Source organism: Cydia strobilella, chromosome 15, assembly GCF_947568885.1.
Source record: "Cydia strobilella chromosome 15, ilCydStro3.1, whole genome shotgun sequence".
Classification (NCBI taxonomy): domain Eukaryota; kingdom Metazoa; phylum Arthropoda; class Insecta; order Lepidoptera; family Tortricidae; genus Cydia; species Cydia strobilella.
Window position 1 is genome coordinate 14,343,504 of NC_086055.1, and position 26,512 is coordinate 14,370,015.

At 37.2% G+C, this 26,512-nt stretch overlaps 1 protein-coding gene across 1 annotated transcript in view; it reads right to left on the reverse strand.

Moving 5' to 3' along the window:
• LOC134747666 (mitogen-activated protein kinase kinase kinase 11) overlaps positions 1–26,512 on the reverse strand; it is a 104,684-nt gene that overhangs the window by 77,107 nt on the left and 1,065 nt on the right. The gene's annotated exons all lie outside the window — the stretch shown is intronic.

The following is a 26,512-nucleotide window of genomic DNA, read 5'->3' on the forward strand; positions in this document are numbered from 1 at the left end:
TCCAAAATGATGTAAGGCATTTTTGGCATAAAATTGATTTATTTGGCATAGGTGTAGGGGGCTACGGTTTATTTTTATTCAATAGTTATTTTACAAGGGTTTAATAAAGTGTTAAACATTAACCCTAGGCATAGCAATGAAGAATAATTACATGTGTAGGTATGTCCTACAAGTTTAAAGGCTCATAGGTTTCGGACGAGTACATAAATAAATAAATAATAACCATAACCTATCGTCTTGTCATTGTACCAAAGATAGATATATTGTACCAACACTACCAACCGGTGTGTACGAGTATATACCAATGCTTGAGAAAACATTAATTAAATAACCAGCAGTAATCGTCCCACTTTTAGGCACGGAACTCCTCTCAAGTACGACAGGTATTGGGTTAGTCCACATTGACCCAAAGCGAGTTAGGGACTTCACCTTGAAATCTTTTCGCAACATGCAGGTTTTCACAGAAAAGCTAAGTGATAATTTGTATAAAAAGATATTCCGTACCTACCTATACTTAGTAAAAATTATATAACTTGGTGGTGTACCGTTTTGCGCGTAGGCAAATTTGCAAGCGTCAAACACAATATTTGCGAACACCGACCGGCCGTTGGCCACTAACGGTCCCAGAAAACGAGAGTCATGGTAACGGCCGCGTTTAAATATAATTGCAGACACAAAAACTATGCAAACTTTCGCGGGACAATACAATTTTAAATGACAGGTTGACAGGTCACGATAAGCCAACGGGAACAATATGGATATTATATGACAAGGGAAAAGGCGAAAAGGGAACAAGAACAAAGGCGAACCCTTTAGTTGGGGGGCTAATATTTGCTGACTGGGTTAACGGGGGCTAGAATGATTATGACGGATTTCTCGGTTGAACTTCAGAATGGCGCAATGTCTTGACAATTTTTTTACAAGCTTTTTATTAACTTGCAATGTACCTATGTGTGTTTGTACGGGTAAAATCTTGCAAGTTAAATTTGACCCACTTCCCGACTCATGTTTAAACGAAAAGCTCAACCGTTTGCCAATTTAAAATAAACCATTATGACTCATTGGACCAAACTACTGATTATAGGCATTAAGAAAGATTTAAATTAACCACATGCAGACTATTAACGAAGTGCTAATGTTTAGCATACAGATTTATATCGCTGTCGAAAAAGGTAGTAAGTTAATATGGAATCTAATAGCATGTACGATGTTATGATATGTAATGTAATATTTGTCAAATGGAAAGCAGCTTCCGTAGTGATTCATTCCCTAAGAAGATGTAAAAGTGTGGATGTGAGTCATTCCGTGATAGTTTCGACGAAACAAATAGTGTATCAACTGTACAGTGTAAAAGTTGTAAAAAAACAGTTGACGTCACGATGAATATAACGGCTAGCTGGCGGCTGATCAAGACCGAAACTGATTAACAGTGAGATAGTAGCAAATCTATGGGATCACCACAAGGAACCAGAGTATAAAGTAGGATTTTTGAACTGTAAGTAGTAGGTACTTACAACACAACTAGAGAACAAATCAAACTACATATTCTAATCAATATTTTTTGAATTGTGTTTTAAAGTAGTCACATTTATATCATATATATGTATTATAAACTGAAACAGATATCGTTACTAAAGATAAAGTGACCAAGGCTCCGGTGGCCTAGGCCAGGTGGTCTAGTGGTCAGGAGTCAGAACGCTACGTAAGCCACGTAAGCTGCAGACGACCTGGTTCGAGTCCGGCCTCGGCCAACGAAGGGCTTGATGGTCACCTTTCTTTAGTACTACGTAATATAAGATCTATTTCAGTTTATATTTATATTCCTTCCCCAAGGACGGAATTTTCGTACAAATAAATGTTTTTCGTTGATAAAATTCTACATTCCAATATTCGGCTGTTAGTTTTATCATATTTCTACATTCTTCTGTTAATTGTAAAAGTAGGTATAGTTTAAATTTTTGAAGCTGACCGTTTAGGACTATAAGAGCTCATAGTTCTAAACGGTCAGCTTAAAAAATTGCAACTATATTATTATTCGAATTTTAAGTTACTTCCCTTCATGGCAACTAATATTGGGACATATATGGGAATACATAATAGATAGCCTGATACAATGTTGTATGAAAATACTGATAAAACGTCAAAAATAATATATACTTGTTACCTTATGCCATGGTTATTAAGTCGAAAATGTGTACACATTTGTCATACATATGGCCATATGGGTCTCAGAAACTGTGACTATTCTATTATTAGAACGGCACGAGTGATTGTAACATACATAACTTATGATAATGACAGCTACAAATGACATATGAAATGATGCAACAATAACAAATCTGTATTCAACATTGTGTTTATGTTTAACACCAATATCAGAAGTTTTTTGTTGACTTCCCGCTTCGCTTAAAAGCTAAGGTCATCATCATCATAACAGCCCTTGTCCCGGTCCTGAGCTAATCTCATCCAGAAGTGACCCGCAATCTTCCGGATGTCGATGTCGTCCACCCAACGAGCCAACGGACGCCAGGGGCTTCTTTCATCCGAAAGCGGCTACCCTTCCGTTAACATTTTAGTCCACCTGCCACCACTCTGCCTAGCAACATGTCCCGCCCAACTCCATTTTAGTTCGGTAATTACGAAACCAACGTCTTGCACCTTGGTGCGGCAACGGATCTCGAAATTCCTTACTCTATCTTGAAGCTTGATACCGAGCATGTGGTGAAGACGGTCTGCAAGCTCTTCCGTCGCTTTTAACTCTGTACACATACTTCACTTACAAAAGGTCGGTAGAGCAGTAGGAGTGAAAGCTCATCCTTTCTGACTATGTCCGAGCGACGTACGAGAGTTCTTGCACTGATAACTTTTGTTTTGTATATGTATACAGTAGAATCCGCATATAATGACATCGAAGGGAAGTGACAAACACGTCTTACTAAGCGGATGTCATATAAAGCATAGTGAATTAAATTCTTATTTTTGTTATATTTTCCAAATTAATCTCAAATACCTTTGTGAGAAATGAGTTTTATTAACCTTTTACCAATTATCAACTTGTCACTGAGAATCAAAACTAAAACAAATTACACACCACGCACGCACCAAACGTCCGCGCAGGGAAAGATGATGGGGGCGACCACGAAAACCAGCCAATGTGTCATTATAACCACACATAATTTCATGAAAATAGCATTTATTAAGCGATTTGTCACTATAAACGAAGTCAATCTTATCCGACTTTGTCACAAAGGATTTTATATGAAAATCAAACTTCGCACAGTAATTACGTCATAGTAAGCGGTTGGTCAGTATAAGCGGAGTCATAATAAACGGATTCCACTGTATATGTTTGCAACAACACGATAAAAACAACGCTAATAGGCTTATAAGTGTCTTCACCCTAAAATCACGATAACCGTAGAAGGCAAGGTTTAATCCAAGAACCGTTAGGTCCCTTTAATTAAAGACAAAGACGGGTCATCACACCTGGTGTGTGGGCGTAGAGGTGACCTGTATGAGTAAGTATATTCGTTCGATTTGTAGCTGGCCCCGAACGGGTAATCATTTGTCTATTGTTAAGTAAAACGGCACGTGCCTCTACCTGCAAAAAAAGGGTCGTGTCGTGTAATTCTCTAATTGGCACCTAAACGCAGCGCTCGAAACTGTGTGGAATGAACTGTCACCCGCGGTATTGCGGACTTCAAACCTTCAATAAAAGAGCGTACTCCCTTCTTAAAGGGCAACACACTCGCGACCCCTCTGGTGTGGCCGAAGTCCATTAGCGACAGTGATTCCTTACCATCATGCGATTCGTCTGCTTATTTGCCTCTTATATCATAAAAATCTAAGAGCCCCCAGCAAGCTCGGCTAAATTTCACCTTCCCAAGTTCCCATACAAACGGAGTTCCGTTCTCATTTTAAAACTACGTGTTGGATTGTAATGAAACTTTGCACATACAATGACATGAGGTATACCTAGGTCTGTAATTAGTTTATATAGCTCCAGTTTATAAAACAAACGAAATAGAGCAAAAACAAGTTTTGTACGAAAAACTTTAATTAGCTGTATTTTTTTAACTATGGTATCTGAAGCAACATAAACTAATTACAGACATATACCTTATCCTATTGTAAGTGCAAAGTTTCAGCGCAAACTAGCTAGTCGTTTTAAAATGAGAGCGGAACTACTTTTGTATCGAGAACCGAATTTGCCGAAGACCCTTAAGCTTTTGTGTCTGAATTTCTGCAGAATATAATAAAAATGTTCGAAAAGTGAGTGTGAAGTTGTGAACGGACAATGAAATGGATTTTGTGCATGTTAATGCGCGGCTCGTTTGACAGAGCCTGCTTGTGTTTGTTTTATCTGATCCGCTTGCACAAGTTCTCGACTTGTACGGTCTAAATATTGCTGCCAGTATTTTAATCCTGCACTTGTGTCAGTGCAAAGTCGTCAGAACACACTGCATATACTTGTAAATGTTTTATGGAAACGCATATAGAATACCGAACGACAGAGATACCGATTGTCAACATCAACGAAGGAGTGCAGTGTGTAACTGTACTGCATAGATTTTATCTACCTATGTCGCTGCCTACAATACATAAATACATTTTATTTTTTTAATTGAAAGACTAGTGAAAGAAAACTGCATTAAGGAAGACGAACTTGCGACTTTCGGAACATCGGTCACTGCCTGTTCCTATGTGTAATTTTTTTTTAATGTCAAACTCTTTTTTAATCAGAAACGCTGGTGGCCTAGCGGTAAGAGCGTGCGACTTTCAATCCGGAGGTCGCGGGTTCAAACCCCCGGCTCTTACCAATGAGTTTTTCGGAACTTATGTACGAAATATCATTTGATATTTATACCAGTCACTTTTCGGTGAACGAAAACATCGTGAGGAAACCGGACTAATCCTAACAAGGCCTAGTTTCCCCCTCTGGGTTGGAAGGTCAGATGGCAATCGCTTTCGTAAAAACTAGTGCCTACGTCAATTCTTAGGATTAGTTGTCAAGCGGACCCCAGGCTCCCATGAGCCGTGGCAAAATGCCGGGATAACGCGAGGAAGATGATGAAACTCTTTTTTAATCTAAGATAAGTATTCAAAAGTGGAGCAGGCGCGGAATGCAATGTTATATGCACTAAAAATGTCCAGTTATATTAAAATATTGCCCATAGGGGTCATATTTTCATCAGTCCTATTTTAACTTGTCATAATACTGTTTATATTTTGGCTGTGTTGAAGGGTTGCACAAGTCTTATTTACCGAAATACAACTATTGACAACCGTTCTCGCTGATTGACAGATGTGGGGCATTCTGCTAAAAACCTCTCATTTACATACGGTTACGCTGGAATGGATTTCAATTAATTAATCCGATTAGGATTACCATTAGGAATTGGGTCGCTAATGATTTTCAATGAATATTCATGCGTGTTAAGTTACATGTGTGTTATTTTGTACTAAGCGACCCGCCGTCTTTTCACGGACGGGTTACCCTTAACAAATTATACACCTAAACCTTCCTCAAGAATCAGTAGTCTTTAGTTTATCGCGAACATACATACACACGGACAGACGCGGCGAGGACTTTGTTTTATAAGTGTACCTATAGATAGCTATTTGATTTGTTGTTGACATATCAATGCGATGGGTCTATTCGGGGCATTGGGGCTGAGGAATTAACGATTTTGGGAAAAAAATCTATACACTCTGATTAAGGCCCGCTTGAGAATTGGCACTATTGGCAGTCGTGTTAAATAGTATTGTCACATGCATGTCTTAGCTATTCAAGGCCTGTGTACACCGGATGCGTATGCGTGACGTGAGGTGTTAGACAGAGAGCGATATATATTTTGGTATCGTTGTCGTGTGTGGTGCTTAGATAAGATTATCGCTCCGTCTGTGACGCCCTTAAAGCTTAATGTTTGCATTCAAAATACTGAATTTTAGCTTAGCAGGCTTGTTGCTTTCTCATCTGATATGTATTGATTTTTAAACATCATAAAGCAGTTGCCGTAAATGGTGTGAATAAATAATCAAATTTCTGGCTCACAAGATGAATGTCCAGCCATAATGTTGAAGACTCGAAACTTTCAGTCCGTGCCCGCGAATATTGATCGTTCATTATAGGTTGTCGATGTTATGGGCAATTTCTCATTACCTGAACGGTATGTTATGAAGAAGTGATCCTTTGAAAAAACAACCTCATGTTCTTGGCAAAAAGATACAAATTGTATTTAAGGTTTTTGGGAATTGTCTTCATATAAAATAATTTTAAGAAATACACGCTATATCATTTTTATCACAATATCGTCAATATATCAAGTTTCAGTGGCCACTGTAATCAAATAGAAAGTAATGATGAGATTTATATAGCGGTTGGGATGACCGCGGCCTGAGGTAGTCAGATCGATTTTTTTGGAAAGTATACGGGGGCTGATTGAAAAGTTTTTTAATCATTCTACTTATGTCACTTTCAACCATTATTATTACAGCTATATATATATATTATGGGACAGCTACATTATATACATATGGTTTTACTAAACCATTTTTAAATTGCACCCTTTTTAAGTTTTATGGTCATTTTTTAGGTTTCAAATCGAAGAAGTAATTTGTAGAATTATTTATTAATTGAAACATCGGGCGATGTCTGTCATCTTCTTTTATATAAATTTGTGTCATAAAATCTAAATTTACATTCAAATAAGTTTTTAACTATTATTCACAAACAAGACGAAATTAGATGGGTTTTTTAAATTCCGTCTGAGTTGTCTGAAATATGACATTACATCTCTCCTGATGGGCTTATAAATTGTTTAAATTACTTCAAATTGAACACATACTTACGCGATAGACCTTTCAGGAATGTTAAGAGGAGTACAAAATTCCTAAATTATATCAAGTAACAAAAATATCTAATGGTTTTCCGTACATTAACGCTTGACTTTCGGACAAAATGCTCAGTATAGTCTCGTTACTTATTAAATCATCAATACATCAATCGTCGGACATTGAGCTACAGCTAATATATAGGTACTGAATGGTATTAAATAATAACTCTTAAGACGTCACAGTTCCAAGAAAAAAACACGACATACTAAGAATGGCGTTATTTTTCCCACGGCCCTTATACTTGGAGTTATTGCTTGGCCGAGTCTTAAGACCACTGTTAGTAAGATTAGAATCTTCTAGCTTTGAGAATAAAGTTGCTATTTGAACGGATTGTTTAGTTGTAAAGCGGCTAACATAAATAATTTCAAGTGGGCGTTGGAAGACTTGGAAGTATTATGCCTAGTAAAGTTATCCATTATTTATTATGGTTTCCTGAATGTTGTTGCCTTGATGAGAGTTGGTTGTCTAATAAGCCGTTAATTTATGCCCAATTCGTTCCTTAGTCTGCTATATGTTGCCGCAATTGCGATTGCACAATGACAAAAATATGTATACATTTTTTCACATACACGGTGATGAAATATACAAGTGCTTTATTATTATGATTAGAAGTAGATTAGAAATAAAGTAACATACTTAACGAAAACTATTTTCTTCTGTAAAAATATTTTGATTCTTAAAAAAGTATCTTCTTGTAAAAAGATTTGAATGAGAGGTATTTTGAAAATTGTAAAAATCTCCTGAACTAGAAGCAATTTCTACTATAGCAAAAAAAAAGTACTTTATATTAAAAGTTACCGGGTGTGGCTTGTAATACGAGCAAAAAATTTAACTGTGGGCTGTACTCATACTGATCAACATTAAATATGTTCAGCGACTTTTAAAAATAACTTGTGCTTTGATTTTTAATACATTAAAGTTTTTTTTAAGACGCAATGTATTGCGAATTTTGTTATGTTTAAAGCGTGACAAGCAACCTCAATGACAATGATAATGGTGTACATTGAAGATAATATTTATTTCGTATGAAAAATAGGAAGTCTAAAAGACTATAATTTTTAAAAGTTATTGAACAAAATTGTCACCGTTTGAGTACAATCTATGTTTTAACCATCCGGTATATTAAGTTAACCTACCTATAACAATCTATAAATCGTCGTAAAACTGAAGAAAATCATTTTCCTAGCAATATGTCCACCCGCATTGTATATTTAAACTATTTAAAGCGAAAACCTTGGCCTGTCGTCATGTCACTCGTGTAAAACCACTCGTGGGTGTTACTGTTATCGCGGGATCTGAAATCTGAACAGCTGCCTTCTCACCCATGAGTACCCTACACTAACCGCAACACAAATATTTTTTTTTTTTTATACCACGTCGGTGGCAATCAAGCATAGGGCCCGCCTGATGGTAAGCAGTTACCGTAGCCTATGAACGCCTGCAACACCAGAGATATTACACGCGCGTTGCCGACCCTTTAAAAACCTGTACACTCCTTTTTTGAAGAACCCCATACTGTAGCCCCTCGGGAAAACCTCGGCAGGGAGCTCATTCCACAGCCGAAGCGTACGCGGGAGGAAATTCCGTGACGTGACGTTTTCAACCAAAAGGTACCACATTGTCGATTGTTGATAAGGTTGATTTCTAATTGAAGCTATATGGAAATAGCGCCTTACTGACAAGCGACAATAAGTACCCTTTTGGTTGAAAATGGCACATATATTAATATTTATTTTTTGAAAGGCTTATATACGTCGGATACGTCATTACCAAACTTAAATGGAGCTGGGCGGGACATGTTGCCAGGCAGTGATGGCAGGTGGGTCAAAGTGTGAACGGAATAATGGCCGCTTTCAAACGAAAGGAGTGCCTGGAGTCCGTTGGCTCGTTGGGTGGACGACATTCGGAAGACTGCGGGTCACTTCTGGATGGGATTGGCTCAGGACCGGGATAAGTGGCGTACTCGAAGAGAGGCCTATGCTCAGCAGTGGGCGATAAAAGGCTGACATGATTATATAAGACATGTAACTGAGTCGTGGTCTTCTCTCTATTTCAAATTCATATCATGTCACGTGGTTTTTTTTACGTTATATACCTAAAATAACAGTCTACAGTTGTATTTATCTTACCTAGTGTCCTAGCCTAGTGACCTAGTCAGTAGTGACCCTGCCTATACGAAGCAGGAGGCCCTTAGATTCGACCCTGGCAAGGGCAATTATACGTGTGTTTATCACAGTTATTTGTTTCTGAATTATAGATGTGTTGATATGTAAATACAGTCTACATTCACTATTTTTATCTATGTCTATTTATTATATTATACAGGGTGGCTAAAAAATAAGTGCATTCGTATTGCCAGGGAGGCTTGGGGATTATACTGAGCAACTTTTACTATGGGGCCAACTCCGAAATCGCGAAAAAAATCCTTTAGAAAATGGACCAGCCAAAATGTATGAAACAGCCAAATTTTTTTCGCGATTTCGGGGTTGGTCCCGTAGTAAAAGTTGCTCAGTATAATCCCAAAACCTCCCTGGCAACGGGAATGCACTTATTGTTTAGCCACCCTGTATATATCGTCGTCTAATATCGACTGTACAATCTTCAGCTTACTGTACTTGGGACTAGGTCGATTTGTGTAAGATTGTGCCATAACATTTATTTATTTATGTATATAGCTTGTCATGTCACTCGTGCAAACTCACTCATGTGTATTAACTATCGCAAGATCTTTTAAAAAGACACGCGTACCGGTCAGAGTACCCAGTGACCCGTGTACACCCTACACTAATTAAGGTAACACGATCACGGTAACACATGTAGAAAAATTGCATAAAATTCCATTAAAGCCTGTATTTTTTAAAGTTTGTATTAATGGATAAATTATACGGTATTTAATTAAAATACCTATTTTTAGACATCCATAGCAAGTTTTAGAACTTGATCGGCCACTTGCAATTCCAAAAGGTTAGGTACAGCAAACATTTCCAACAAGTATACACTGTCCTGACCTGTCCAAAAAACTTTTTTCATAATTTTCACTGCCCTTCATTCTTTAAGATATAAGACAAGAATCGAATTGGCTCTCCTTGGTAGAAAAAGTACATATTCCGACTTCAGAATTCCCACGCAAACAATCCAAGCTACACGAACTCAACCTTATATCATTGTACTTAACATTAAACTTTCGGTTCAGGATTCCACAGTTCCACAGAACAAAGGAAAACCAAGGTGCTCATCAAAACACTACCACGAACTCCAACGCACCTTCCACAGTATTTACTATTTACGTTACTCTCGGATTACCCGAAGAATGGACTGCGTATAAACAGCCTTTTAATAAAGCTAACGTTACAATAACACAAATCGACACATGTCACTATAAAGGTACGAGTTGGAATCCGACAGCAGACGACAGCAGCAGGCGACGTATTGCTGCGACACTACTGAAAATCATCCATTTCACTGCACAAATATTTGTTATTCTATCTGATTTTTTATTGTACTCGCAATTCATTGTTTTTTGTGTTTGTAAATTAATATCTTTTTATTTTATTTACTATAGTTTATATGTATTTCTATGAAATACCATTCATAGTTAGCGATGTGTCGTCGAGCGGCAGACGACACTGTCGCCCGACCGCAGATCAGTAGCGCCTCTCTCACTCAATCGGAATGGCGCTGCCGTTCTGCAGTCGGGTACGAAATCGTAACATAGCGACATGACGCCACAGCGTTAACACGACGATACGTCGTCTGCTGCTGTCATCTGCAGTCGGGTTCCAACTAGTACAGTTGTACCTCACTTAGGTCCTTTTTGAAACGACGTTGTAAGCGGCGCGTGCGGCGATTCGTCTCGTGTCATCGAAGAGGTTTACGTTCGTTCGATTTTTAAACACTTGAGATACTCTTGCACGTTGTATAGTGTGACAATGATTCCTCAATTTACATAGTGTTTGACAAAGGAAATTGTGTAATTGGATTAATGCAATAGTCTTTTCTCATTTTTGTTATGGTTTGTATATTTTGGTGGGACACCGAATGTGCTATGTGATTTTTAGTTTTAAACTATATATTTTGTGTATAGCATATATTACTTTAGATTTCAAAACTCAAACATTTCACAGAGCACATCAGAACTTAGAAAGGAAAATAAATTTCTTATCAACTTAAATGTTAAAAACCAAACTCAAAACTATAAACTGCTACAATAAATAACCTTCCGAAAACTAACAATAAGTGCCATTAAATTCGCTAAAAATCTAAATCTAACCGCGCCGCATTGCAGGGCTGTTATATACGAGGGGAGGTACAAATATACAAATATTCGCGGAATGAAGTATTTGCAAAAAAAAAAAACCTAGCACTCACTTTCGTCGTGCCAAGATGGTCATGTAGGATCTTCAAAATTTTTGTATCTAATACACCAAGTAATGCAGCTAATTGTTTCTTTTTAAGTCGAGCATCTTCTAGTACGAGTTTTTCAACTTTTGACAGTGACTTCAATCGGCCGTCCTGGGCGAGGGCGAGCAAAAAAGGGCAAAAATTTATGCACACCTGGGATGGAGCAAACTCGTATTAGGTACACGCATTTAGGACCAAATGAAGATATTAAAACAATTTCCAGCTTGCTGGGAATTCATTTTTGGAAAAAATCTAATTTAATTGGCCTATATCTGTATTATATTAACATTATTAAAGATATTTAGACACATTTTTTTTAATGCAGAGGTGCAGATTTAGCCGTAGAAGGACTTTATATTAGTCGCGCGGTAAAAAGGTGATTTTAATTTGGACTCTCAAAATGTCTTTGAAGTTCATTTTGGCTTAAATTGAACTGGTATTATTATTCATAATAACAATGCTTACAAACTGTATTTTTAATACCTACTATATAAATTGTAAACATATTTTGGAAGTCATCATTATTGCTGACATAATGACCCACTTTATGTAACTCGTTATTTACGATTTGGTATGCAATTTATGTTCTCAAGACAATGCAAACCTGACTACCAGTACTGTTTGTTGTTTAGTATTGTCCTTTTTTAAGCAAGGTAAAATGAAAAGTCGCCTGTAAAGCTTCGGCATACGGACAATATATGGATTGCCCGCTGATTTCCAATTCGCAAAATCTGAATTGAAAATTATGAGCTACAAAAGTTTTTTTTAATAGTCAAGTTTTAATGTCATATTTTTTCTCTTAATAAGTCTATCAAGAATTTTTATCAAAAAGCACAAACAATTTAATTTCACAAAAAAATTTATCGACAACTCAACTTTTTTTATATCTACGAATAATGAACGTGTTATTGAGTTATTTCCTATCACCACTTTATTCTTTTCCTCGTCAATCATCATTGCCAGATGCTTCTGCTTCTGCTTGCTGACGCTGGTCAGATGACCAACGTCAGCCATAACATTGTATTGTCACAGAGGTTAGAAAGAAAAATGGACATTTTAGCCAATCGGGCATCATGAAAACCCACAAACCATGGCGTGCTAATAACTCATGGGGTGTCACTAATTAAAGTGGCAATAAAATAGTTAACAGGAAAAAATCGCGACTCGCGTGAGTGATTGTCATTTCAAACAGCTGGGCATATTATTATGGGGTGGCCCTTGCAAAAGGGTGTTACTGCTATCGCTTAAAGAGTGCGTGTATATGTATAATGTTATCCAGTTTACTCCCAAGACGGCACTGGTGCAACCTTAACAGACTTCGCACTGGCCACGGTCGCTGTGCTTACTACAGACACCCCTGTGGATGGGTGGAATCCCCGGCTTGCAGTTGTGGCGAGGCTGCACAAACAATCAAATACATAATAGAGGATTGCCCCATAACGCGCTATGCCAATGGACCTCCTGAAGACCTGATCGTCCTTAGCGACGAGGCCACCGAGTGGCTGATTGGACTCAATTTGTATTTATAACTGTTTTCTGTTTATCATACTATGCCATACGATTAAATAAATAAATAAAATGTTATCCAGTATCGGTTGAACCACACCAGATAACTGGTTTGTACGCCCTGGGTGCCACGCTGGTTCAGTAATAGTTATATTCGCTCTTGTTTTACTAGTAATACCCAAATCGTTTTAGAAAAAAATATAGTTTCCACTTAATGACCGTTCCACGCACATGTGACGTAAAGGTACAGCGAATCAGAGACATTTTCAGTGGTAGGATATAAAATTATAGCGATAGCGAGTGTTATAAATATAAAAACGCCCATCGCACTTAAACTATCGTGAGACATATTTCAAAATATTTATATCAGTACGGTTTTTACTCACTATTATTTTTAGTCGCTTTTGGCGACATGTTTCGGATTCTTTGGGAATCCTTCCTCAGGCACGAGTGTCCGCGGCGGTTGTACGTCGTGCACTCACAACCAAATAATAGTGAGTAAAAACCGTACTGATCTAAATATTTTAAAACGCCCATCGTTTGCGTCGTAGCGAACGAAACGGTAATGTCTCTCTACCATTTCCATATTAGTGCGACAGAGAGACATTATAGTAGCTGTAAGATAAGAAGTCAATTTTGACAGTTACGAATTGACCATTATATTTACGAAGCTAAGACCTACCGTTTAGTTAAAATGATTTTTTTGCCGTTTTTGAGCGTTATGGTACGGAACCCTTCGTGCACGACTCCGACTCGCACCTGGCCGGTTTTTTGTGTTTCTTTTTACCTGTGTAAGACATTTTCTAACGGTTGCTATAACAATATAGTAATAGTACTAATAATTATTCTTAAAGCACATATATGCCGCACAGCAATTGCTATAACCTATATATAACATTCCAAATCCAGACATAGAAACACTATCTATTTTATTTCCATCGCACTCTCCCACGGTCTCTCTTCCCGACTTTTATAGCCAGCAGGTTTGATGGAAATCATGGGCATACACCAATGTCCCGCCTTGTGATTTAAGCGCGTCACAGACGGAGCGATAATATACCAAAAGATATCCTATAGCAAAGCATCTTACGATATATTTTACGTGCTATAGTCCCACACACGAAGCTATAATAATATAATAAGTAGCTCGGTATATTACGATATATTTTCGTATATTTCGTCTCTCAAAATTTAGGTGCGAGACAGACAGCGACGAGGTTTATGACGGCAAAAATATGTGGTATTTTCTATAAAAAGGGCCACTATTAACGCCACGCCATTATTAACGATGCTCCGATATAAATACAATGCCGCGCGACGCTGTGCGGCGTAAGCGCTATCACACAATAAGGTCCCTTTTCATAGAAAATGCCCCATATATACTTTGGTGGCGTTGTCGTGTGTGGTGCTTAGCTATACTATAAGATATATTTCGGTATCTTACGGTATATTCATATATTATTATCGCTCCGTCTGTGACAGGCTTTAGCCGTGCCTCGATTTCAGAACGGGTCTGTTGCTACTGATCCGTGGGAAAGTAATTATATTATTGTAAATAGGGTTTCAGTGTCCTAAAGTCGCCATCAGACATATCGGGGCGGCCAAAGTGCTCACAAATATCTGAACACGCCTCTATTGTCAAGGCGCTAGAGTGCGTGTTCAGATATTTTTGAGCATCTCGGCCGCTCCAATATATCTGATGGCGACTGTATCATCGTCTTAACTAAGCCTTATTGTAAAGGAATAAGGTTCACCGATGTGGAGCTAAAGTATTGCTGTTGCCATATATGCAGTAACTAGCGACCCGCCCTAGTTTCGCGCGGCTAGTAAAAGCGTGATTTTTTCCGACATCATTAGCAACCATCGTCATACATCGACCAATTTACACAAAACCTTAACAAATTACACACTTAGACCTTCCTCAAGAATCACTCCACTGATGAGTCGGACTCGCGCACGAAGGGTTCCGTACCATTACGGGAAAAAACAGCAAAAAAATCACGTTTGTTGTATGGGAGCCCCATTTAAATATTTATATTATTCTGTTTTTAGTATTTGTTGTTATAGCGGCAACAGAAATACATCATCTGTGAAAATTTCAACTGTCTAGCTATCACGGTTCATGAGATACAGCCTGGTGACAGACAGACAGACAGACGGACAGACGAAGTCTTAGTAATAGGGTCCCGTTTTTACCCTTTGGGTACGGAACCCTAAAAAACAATGGTTACGTAACGCCTTAATCGAAGCGGCAGTTCAACAGAAACTACCGCGCTACATTTTTGATGCTTATCTAATTATCCTGTCTGATTTATTATTTATTTTCCTTGAATTGTCACAAGTAATGGATGGTATTATTACTATTATTAGACATGATTGATGTCTCCATCGATTTTTCAGATTTTTCCGGACTATAACTTAGAAATTAACCTTTTTGACGCCGTGTCAAACACAAATGCTGTCACTCGGACGCCACGTCACCGATGTTTAAAAACCGAAATTGAACTTTATGCACATGCACGCAGGTCTATGTTGCTCTGTGGTCTATGACCGATTAATCTATCTTTGGCGTTGGACCTGCGGTGCCGATATATCCGTCATTGGCGTCCAAAAGGTTAAACGGCTGTATAATCAAAAACATTGACAAACAAATTAAATTTATTTGATAACTCTGCTTTGTATAAAAATGTATCAGCCGGGTTTTCTATTATCATTATTAGACTATGGTTTTCAAGCATAAAGGTAGGTACAGTCGCCATCAGATATATCGGAGCGGCCGAGGTGCTCAAAAATATCTGAACACGCACTCTTGCGCCCTGACAATAGAGGCGTGTTTAGATATTTGTGAGCACCTCGGCCGCTCCGATATATCTGATGGCGACTGTACATATGTGCAAATGCAGATCGTCCCATGCCATCCGTAATGTTTTGACATATTTAGTAACATTTGCTTTTACATTTAATGGCAAGGATATCCGTCTCTCAACTGTACTTTTGTTGTACCTAATGGTTTTAAAATCTAGACATTTTGTAGAAATCCAGGCACTTAACAATTTAATATTCTCCCTACCTTACTATTACCTGCGTCTCAGATCATAAAATAGCTTATTCCGAGTTACGGTAGAATTTCTCAATAAATTTGCCATTTAGACATAAACATTCGATATAGTATATGGCCGGGAACATTTTCTTAATAAACCTGATTTCTTAATTATACATTTGAGAGAGAAGTAGCAATTTAAGATAAAATCCGCATCCCAAACTAAACGGTACATCGGTAACCCGGCATGTTCGTTCTTGGCATAACATCGCGACTTCATTCACCACAGACATGAAAATAATTAAGACAATCAATCTCCAGAAAAAGTCGCGTCCCTCTTAATTGTTCAAGCACCACCACGTCCCTTGTACAGCGAGGTATCTCAGGTGTACAGGGGTAGCTCAAATACACGCTAACAAAGAATTTTTAGGAATATATTTCTAACATTTCTTTTAGTTACAAAATATCATTAAAAAAACCTGATGCATTCACTTAACTGACACGAATCCCTTTACGCAATGTAGGTTAGAAACAACATTAGACCCTCTTTTTATATTTTTTCCTGAACCAAAAGCAAGGACAATTGAGCGCCGAGGAGGCTTGAACTCGGCTATTTTTGAGCTTAAAATTCTCTAATTTGGATTTGATACACAAACAAACTCGAACGTTTGTTAAAATTGTTAGCAATATGCACAGTAAAAAATCATATTGTCAACGTATTTTTGGGCCACCCTGTAAATTATGTATAACGCATTTCCTTGAACTTTTTAATTATAATAGCAATTAGCAGGGAAAGTGAAACGAAATGTTTTATCCCATTTATGTCAGCATGGTGCCAAGAGTGGCCAGCGTGATGCCATTTACAACTACGTGTGATATTATGAATAAATGAATTAATAAATAATAAATTATTATTTTAAAAGAAAAACAGAAAATCTGGACGTTGTCTGTCTTTAATATGTACTTGTCCCTGATTTCACGCAGGCAGTAATTTGCAGATATTCATTACACAATTATAAAATAACTGTTGTTCGAAAAACAACACGATTATGTCCAAACGAATGACTTGTAATGAAGAATCATAACCCTTTATTGCCCTTACATCTGTATTGAATTTATGTATGTACTACCTACATGTAACTTTTAAAGTCAGGTTGTTTATTTAAATTAGTCGGTTTTCAAAATAATCGATTTAAAAATTAACCTGAGTTGTGTTTATGACTTTCTGTTGTTTATGACCCGCATATACTTATTTGGAAATTTAAGTAATGTAAATGTACAGTCAAGGTATTAACCCTTAAATGCATGATTTTTTCTTTTTGCCCGAAACTAATATATGTATCACATAATTATTTGCTTCTAGGAAAAAATAGTAAAAAATATATAACACCGATTTTCACTGCGGAATCAGTGTTATAAGTTGCATAAGCTAAATCATATTTATGTAAATATATAATTATTAGTAAGAGATATAGGAAAAATCTTACTGCCATCAGAAAGGTACACTATTTGTGATATTCCTATGATAAAGTTTTTAAATATAAAATAATTACAAATCCCGAAAAATCTGCCCAACATCACATACTTAAAATCATCAACTTCCGGGTTTTTCCAAGTTTTCCGACATTTCGTCTTTAAAAAAAGTGTAATTTTTATTAATACTGCGTAAATTTAAGTAAAAATACGGAAAATGGTCTAGTTTTACTATTGAAATATTATACAGGAACAAATAGAATTTGTCTAATTATGCATAAAATTTGATGTTTATGTTGTGTAGGCTATGCACTTAAGGGTTAAATATCAACACGTACAAAGTGCCAAAAATATGTACACAGCCTTAATGTATGAGTAACAAAGTCGTGTATATAAATAGATACATACATTTTTGACGCGTTGCCCCTGTCAATATTTAATACCTTGACATAATAATACTAATAATGCGCCTTGTTCCATGTACGGGAAAGACGGCATATTATTAATGCCATTCTGTCTGAAACGGTACGAAATGTTCTGGTTTATTATTCGGACACTAAACAGAGACAACTCCGGATTGGACGAATAAAATGTTTTATTAGGATATTAAGACTTTCCAAACGATTAAATTATACGACTGCATAATAGTTAACCTGAAATCAGTAAGTTGAAATTAAATTGAGTAGGTAACTTGTGTTTTTTTTTGCTTTTTACTTTTTCAATGGTTTTCGTTTCCACTAATCTCCAAAAATCAGCGTTAATGCTTTTTGAATGCCACGCAAAGGACAATACAAAGGGTTAACCTGCGGTATCTGTGCATCTGAAAGTCAAAGCAATCTGTCTTCAGTCTGTACGATACATTTACGTTCTAATTTGTCTCGGTACAGAAAAAAATAATAGTACTTGATACAGAACGTTCACTCTCTAACAAAACGCGTCTATTACGACAGATATGACCGCTAGGTGGCGCGCAAGGGCGAGCATGCGTCCGTAGCGGCGCGCGGCAATTACTATGGCTAGACACCAAAATTGGTGCGGGCCGCATGTACTTGTAGCGATGCGACGAAATCGCGGAGTGAGCCACGCCTGGTCTCGGTTACTAATAGAACTAGAACGACACCATTATATATTCATTCAATTTGTGACATTCAAAAATCTTCATCTCTGTGATTGTGGATCAGCTTTTCTTTGCAACCTTTTTCATGACGCCCCCATACCTTCATAATCTGGTCAGAAGGCCTACCACGGACATAGAACGTTGAAATTTCGTTATCTCCCTCTTTATCGCACTTGCATATTGGAGCGATAGAGGGCAGTTACTTGTTTATTTTTAACAAAACACATGGGTCATTTTATTAAAAGCTGTACACTTACACTTTTAATTTTATTTGGATAATGTTATGTATTCTTCAAAGAATCACGAGCTCTTTCGATTCTAATAGCAGAAAAGATTTCCGTTTAAGATTTTTGGACACTTTTCTCCTATTCCTATAAGGATCGAATGACCTCATGAATCTCTCGGAGTACATTTTTTAGTTAGCCTAATTTTGTGTACAGTCGCAATCAGATATATCGGAGCAGCCAAGGTGCTCACAAATAGTGCCTCTATTGTCAAGGCGCTAGGTGCGTTTTCAGATTTTTTTGAGCACCTCGGCCGCTCCGATATATCTGATGGCGACTGTACCACTGCTGGGCAAAAGCCTCCCCTCGCTTCCTCCACTCGACCCTTTCGTTTGTAGTTTCCCGCCAATCCGGATAAAATGCGTCCAAGTCGTCCCGCCATCTCCTTTTCGGCCTGCCCGCACCCCGGCCAGCACCAGCTATGGTGTTGGAGTAGAAATAACATAAAAAATTCGAAATTTCAAAAGTAGTGACAGCTGTACTTTCGATGATCGTGGTAAGCGATGAATACTCGGACATCATATCAACTTTTTATAAGTCATTACTGTCATTAGCGCCACAATGTTCTGCAATACACGAAAGCTTACATACCCATATAAAATGGTTGTCGAAAGCCACTCCGCTTTTTTCGAGTGTAATTGACATTGTCGAAATAATAAAACACGGTGGAGCTTGAACTATTCATTTTTACGATAGTTTCAATTAAAAGTTTCGTAATCGTAATTGGTATGAAATGTCGGGCCATTATGAAGGCCTGTCGAGAATTTTAAAGAAGAACCAACTTCAGAGGGCCTACTGCAAATTCCGAGCATCTTTCTCTTTTACTCCAATAAAGGCGTAATTAGAGTGACAGAGATAGTCACTCGAAATTTACGAATTTCGATTTTCGCGGTTATAGCCCGGGGGAGACGAGAAATTGATTTTCTGCTTCACGCGCGATTGTAATTGTTGCCAAAAAAAATTATAAATCCCACATCTCATAGAAAAGGGAACATCACTAACTCATATAGGGTGCATTTTTTTAGGTGATACAAGATACAGACATATTTTTGCGTAAGTTGTGCCCCCACACCCACATTTTTAAATTTGACTATACCTTGCGGGATTTTTGGGCTGTCTCCATTTAGTAATTAAAAAAAATGGGTATAAAAACTAAAGTTCATTGCACACAGAAAGCTTTAGCGTATGCGTCAACGTGGATGCCACGCGGTGTGACGTCTCTTATAACGATTCATACACTACAACAGTGTGACAGCCTTTATTTAACATTTTCTAGCTTCATTAGTTCTCGATATGTAACCCAATTATTCTCAGCAGCCATAAAGCCCGGCACTCACTGCCGTAATTGAATTCCCCTGTAATGAGGGCTCAGAGTTCGCCTTTGTGACTATTCATTAAACATTTAGCATAGTTTAGTTGGAAGTTGGAACACTTGGAATGAGATACGGTTTAACACTGATTAACGTATGTAGAATCAAAGAGCAATCGTAGGGTTAATTAAAATGCCTATGAAGATGGTAAGATGGGTTCAAATCCCGGTACGGGCATTTATTTGTGTGATGAGCGGATATTTGTTCCTGGGTTTGAGGTGTTTTCTATATAAACGACACACGATATCGATATGTACCCACAACACAAGTCACAAGCCTTATTGACATCAAGATGTGGGCTTAGTCAATTTGTGTAAAAGATAAAGAGGCCTGTTGCAGATATCATCATTGGTATTTTTGGGACGAAGCATGTTGCTGATTTGCATTTGTAGCCACCAGACAAAGCCTGCGTTGCGCATTTTTTTTAAAGATTTTGGATATAAATTGATATTTGTGTCTTATAACATTTATTTATTATTTAAAACAATTTACATTTTAATAAACTCGATTTTTTTATTTTGTGTATTTTGAGACAATTGAGAACCGCATCTTAACGGCATTATAAATATAATCTGGCTCCGGCTTACCGATTAATCCTTTCGATGCCACTCAACTGTAGAATACTTCTGAAGTACAGCTGCGCTGTATTTTCTCAAAAATCAGTAAAGCGAATTGTCTTACACTAAAAAATTACCCCTGCACCCCTGCACAAGTTTCTATGCGGGGGAGGGAGAGGAGTTCAGTTAACATCGCAGCTTACTTTAGGTACACTATGTTTAAGACATGAGGGTATTCCATGGAACTACATATTGTGAATCAACAATAATATCAAAGTAATCACAAGGACTAATCACATCAAAACTTGACGCAAGTTGAAAATCTTATACGTCAGCGTATTTTATGCATCTATGTGTTCCGCTTCCGATGCTGTCCGCGATAAAAGACACACCTACGAATGTTTACCCAAGACAATCACCGCACATTTCTGGTGAAAAATTAGCTCTCTCAAGCAAAAAGGTCCCAAGACACTTTCATTTTACTTAGCCGACGTGGAAATTGACGAGTCGGGTGTTCCACTCGCTCACATAGTAGAGGCACAGGGCGGACAAGCTATATATCAAAAATCACTTGCGTTTCTATGTGTGAACGGCACGTCTGTACACGCGTCATGCGTCATAGTGTTAGTAAGTTAATACTATTACTTATTCTGTGGTAAAGGCGAGTCTTCTGTTTATAGTTTAAGATACAACTTGGACGACTGGTTTCTATGTATTTCTATGAAATACCATTCGTAGTCAGCGACACAGTTAGCGACGTGTTGGCGAGCGGCAGACGACACCTTGTCTCCCGACCGCAGATCAGTCGAGCCTGACCCACTCTCACTCGGAACCAACTGCATACGACGCTGCCGTGTCGGGTTCGAAATCGTAACATAGCGACATGACGCCACGACGTCAACGCGGAGTGTTGTCTGATGCTGTCTGCGTTCGGGTTCCAACTTGTACCTGTCACTGTAAAACACTATGAAGTGCCGGCACTTCATTGAGGTGCGGAAACATTTTCTTAGAGATGTCCTAGTTCCTCGATGAGTTTGGCTGACAGATCGGCTCACCTCGACCCGAGAAGCTACTGGAATGACATCCAGTCGGAAGCTTTTACATGATTGGATCGCGAAAAGGGGTTTTCACCCCGTTTACGAGGGAGGAAAAATGTGGTGTTTAAATATGTATCTTTGTTATGTAATGTTATTGTTATTAGGCTTGGTGTAATAAAACAGTAGATTAGGGATATGTAGCAACTGTACTTTGTGATATGGCGAAAAATGCAAACACTGTTATGACGTCAGTACGACGTCGACTGTACCATTAACCATATCAAACGCTTTGTTTTTACCGTGTTTTTATCTGACTGTTTACAAAGGCAGGTTATTAAGCGGAAAGGGGACGGCCGCTTCTCTATACAAACGTAGTCCCCATTTTCCTCTCTGGATGGATATTGTCATTATGGAAAATACCTACTTTTACATAATTTCAATTCCTATGCCCCTTCCTTTGACTTTTTTTAACTATTATATAAATAAGGAGCAAAAAAACAAATTTCACACCGGTACGGTTCCGTACATTACACAATTTTCAACAATGTATTTTTTTACGTGAAACGTGAGTGAAACCAAAAACTTAAGATATTAAGTAATCAAAAACTAAGTAATTAAGTCCGACTCACGCTGACTGCACATTTCTATAGGTTATGATTATCCTGTCATCTATAGGTAAAGAACTATTTTGTGTATTTTTCAAAATTTTAGACCTAGTAGTTTCGGAGATAAAGGGGATGGTCATTTTTTTGGCTATTTTCTTGAATAACTACTAAACTGTTTATCCTGTTATAAAAATATTCTATTATATATTTGAGGTTCTCACAATGAGCTCTTTCATTTGATATATACCACGATTTAGTTTGAAAAACTAATTTTTTTAATTTTCTCATTTACCCCCCAAAAGTGGCCATGTTTAAAATTAATTTGCTTACGTTACATATGTCCGTCTTTGGGTCACAAACTTACATATGTGTCATCAAATTTCAATTTAATTGGTCCAGTAGTTTCGGAGAAAATAGGCTGTGACAGACGGACAGGCAGACGCACGAGTGATCCTGTAAGGGTTCCGTTTTTTTCCTTTTGAGGTACGGAACCCTAAAAAATAGGACTGCCTTCTTGTTTTACCAAGCCAAGACTTGAGAAAATAGGTAAGTATACAGCAAAACAATACACATTTGTAAGTTTTTGCCTCAAACAGCTGCATAATATCGTGTAATACTAGAAACGCTGATAATGCATTTATAATTTACCTGCATTTATGCAGAAATAGGCGTTGCACAAGATGCAGCCCATTTAGAAATCACAATAGGTAGCCTAGATAGAGCACTAGTTGACTAAAGCACTAACTTGTTCAACTAGTTATGGTGTTTAGGTCTTATTACAACAGCTGAATAAAACTACAGTTACAGTGAAATGATTAAACAAGGAAATGACAAAGGGTCGACACAAATATGGAAGTCAATATTTATTTGATTGTTATTGTACTTTTACCTACTTTTTGTTTTGTTGGGTTGAGTGTTTATTGTAATAATTGTGTCAAGGATTTTATTGTACATGTGAATGTTTGCTTAATCGATGCATTAATATTAAAAATGATTCAAATGTTGAATTGTTTTCTCGGCGTCGATAAATTAGTTTTCAACACATTTGCTCATAGCATACAAGTTATTAAACCACTTTTAGGCTCATAATCCTAGGACCTAGATATTAAAACACGCGTGCTTTTTCATTATATTATAGAACTTGTTAGGTAATGAATGATAATCCGACTGACGGTAACTGATTGCTAATAATATGTATGGAAACGGAACCTTCTTAAATTTGTCGAGCTCACTTGTTTGTATCACATGCGAGATCAAATGTCTCTATGGGGCCAGCTATTTATTTTTTATAAATTGTAAGAATTGTATCAAATGGCACCTTATAATAATAATAATTTGTTTTTGTGTATGACAAAAACAAAAACTTTTTGAGTTCCTGATCTCTTGAACATTTTTTTTTCTGTACTACTTAACGTTTACGACGCTCATTTTCTAGTGTTTTAAGGAGGAATCCAAGAATATTTTTTATCACTTACATGATAAAAAGGTTATTTATTAGCATAGCGAATAATACCCACGATGGAATGAATACAAATAAAACTACATGAATATGCCAATAAATATTTTATTGCCTTGAGAATTTTTCACAATAAAACACATAATGAAGCTAGTAAAAAAAAACACATTGTTGTTTCAGACTAGGCCATTTCATCCTTGCAACCATCAAATTAACACTAAGTATAATTTGACAACAAGAATTAGGTTCAATGATGTGGGTGTTCACGAAAGACCAGTTAAAAATAAAGACTAGCATTCTTTGTACAAGGTGCGTATCTATGGTATCTCATAATTGTTGTAGGTGGACAAATGAAGTCTCAGTTGCATATACATTTTCTCAGATAAATAAAAAACCTAGCCTGACAGTGTTAAGCAGATTAAAACACTGCTTGGCCACTTGGACAGGCTCTTAAGGGAATATCTGAGATATTATAGTATAGTCTGCATCTTCTCAAATGATTTTTCGCCAAAGACCCTAATCTGTTAAACAAGAGCCTTTGTTCCTTTTATGCGTGCCCGTGCCCATTGTTGGTGAGCGCGTGGCCATTGTTGGTGAGCGCATGCCGCTCGCTGATACACAATGGTCACAAGCTAATATCAGGTGAACTTTTTGGCTTAGGCTGGCAGAGTAAAGTTCACCTGATAGCTTGATTATACCTAGATGGATAACAACACTACTTAACTGTCTACATTTTTACCAGTGTCTGGTATCTACTAATAAATAACAAAAGCTAATGTGGGTTGAACAATATGCCACAGTATTGCATAAGGACCATAAAAATTCTGCCAATGGATAGATGTTTGACCCCAATTATAATTTTAAGCTTTGATTAATTTGATGATTGAAGGTCAGAGAATTGATGTTTACCAAATATGGATATTATTGGTATTTCTCTATGATAGTTATGGAGGTAGTCTTTATTGATTGATGAATGATTATTTAACTCACTGAGGAAATGGAAAAGGTGAGTGTTTATAATTATGAGCTTGAGCACATTCTGCAGCATAAATAGTTTAAAGAAAAGATTAATCTTAGTGTAGGAGCAACATGGGCAAATCAAGTATTTAAGTAAGCACAGCCATGCTTTTCAATATAAATATAATTTTTCCCTTATTGTACCCAATTTTGATGAGCAAATAAGTCTGAACACTTAGGTTTAGGCTTTGTCCATTTGTATAATTCATTTCTCAATTAATTATTAAATTTCACACCACTTAAAAATACCACAAGCGAACTAAAAGTTGGAAGATATTCAATGTATTCATCTCACAATCCAGCCAGGCAATGCTCCTAGCATCTTTACCAATGATAGCAATATTTGGATATGTATATATTTTTTTTAACCTCACCTCATGTTCAAATTAAGAGAAAGTGCAACATTTGTATTAGGTTGATTTTACCAGATTAAAATGTGACGTTTTCAACCAAAAGGTACCACATTGTCGCTTGTTGATAAGGTTGATTTCAAATTAAAGCTATATGGAAATAGTGCCTTATTGACAACCGACAATAAGTACCCTTTTGATTGATAATGGCACAAATAACATGTTAATTAAACTTTTAGCTGCCACACTCTCAGGTTAAGGGACACATCCACCGACCTGCTGGGTAGATATTGTAAACAAGGCCTGCCAAGGATTTACACAGGCGCCTATTATTAGGACGGCAGAAAATCGTGAAGTCAAGCCAGGAACAAGGGACACCCAGGTTTACCCAGATTTGTCCCAATGATATACATGGGACATATGATAAATATGTACAGGGTTCCAATAAAACCAGACATTTCTTGTGTCATTGCTACAAGCAATTTGCAAAGCTTTCCATGTCTCCTACTGTTATGATGATGCCGCCCCCTTTGCAAGACCAACCAGGGGATCACAATTGTCAGCAAAAAAACAATACTGGGTTAAAGTCCAAGAGTAAAAAAAAACACAAAACAAAAAATAAAAAAAATAAAAAAAATAAAAAGTAAAGTAAAGGACCAACGAATGTAATAAATTCATTTGTCACTTCACACACTCAATTTGCCAATTGGCATTGGCAAGATAAAGTCAAATGTTTTGACATATTTACATCATTGATAAATTCCTATCATTGGTGTTATCTGAGGAATGCGGGGGCTTCCTGAGCCTTGATAGATAAATTGTTTTAGCCTTCTAATCAGGGTTGTTCTGTAGGTATTTAAATGTCTTTTCAAGGATAAATAAAGTTATAGCAAACAAATTAACTTTACAGTACATATGGTGCTACTTTCTCGCACTAGTGCGTAAGAGAGCACTTTTCGTGCACATGTCAAAAGTTTAAAGGGCCATATGTACTGTAAAACGTTGTACTATACACGTGCGAATAGGTAATTTGCAACTCGTGTCGATTTAAAACACTCCCTGCGGTCGTGTTTTAATTTATCGCCACTCGTTTCGAATTTTCTCCTTTCCGCACTTGTATCGTAAATAACTATTTATCTACAGAATAACATTGAAATGATATGTTTCCCTTTTCCAATAAGAAGCAATTGTATATGCACACAACATATTACAGCATCTCTGTTTATTGGCATAGCCAACTGTGACTTTACTAATGAGATGAAAAGTTGTAATCAAAAGTTGGGTCCTAAAACATACACTACAGTTTTCTATCATAATAATTATCTAGTTAGGCTGGGGCTTTAAGAGCCTCGGGGTCGACTAGCCAGTTATTTAAACCAGCTAAATAGCTTCAAAAACAATA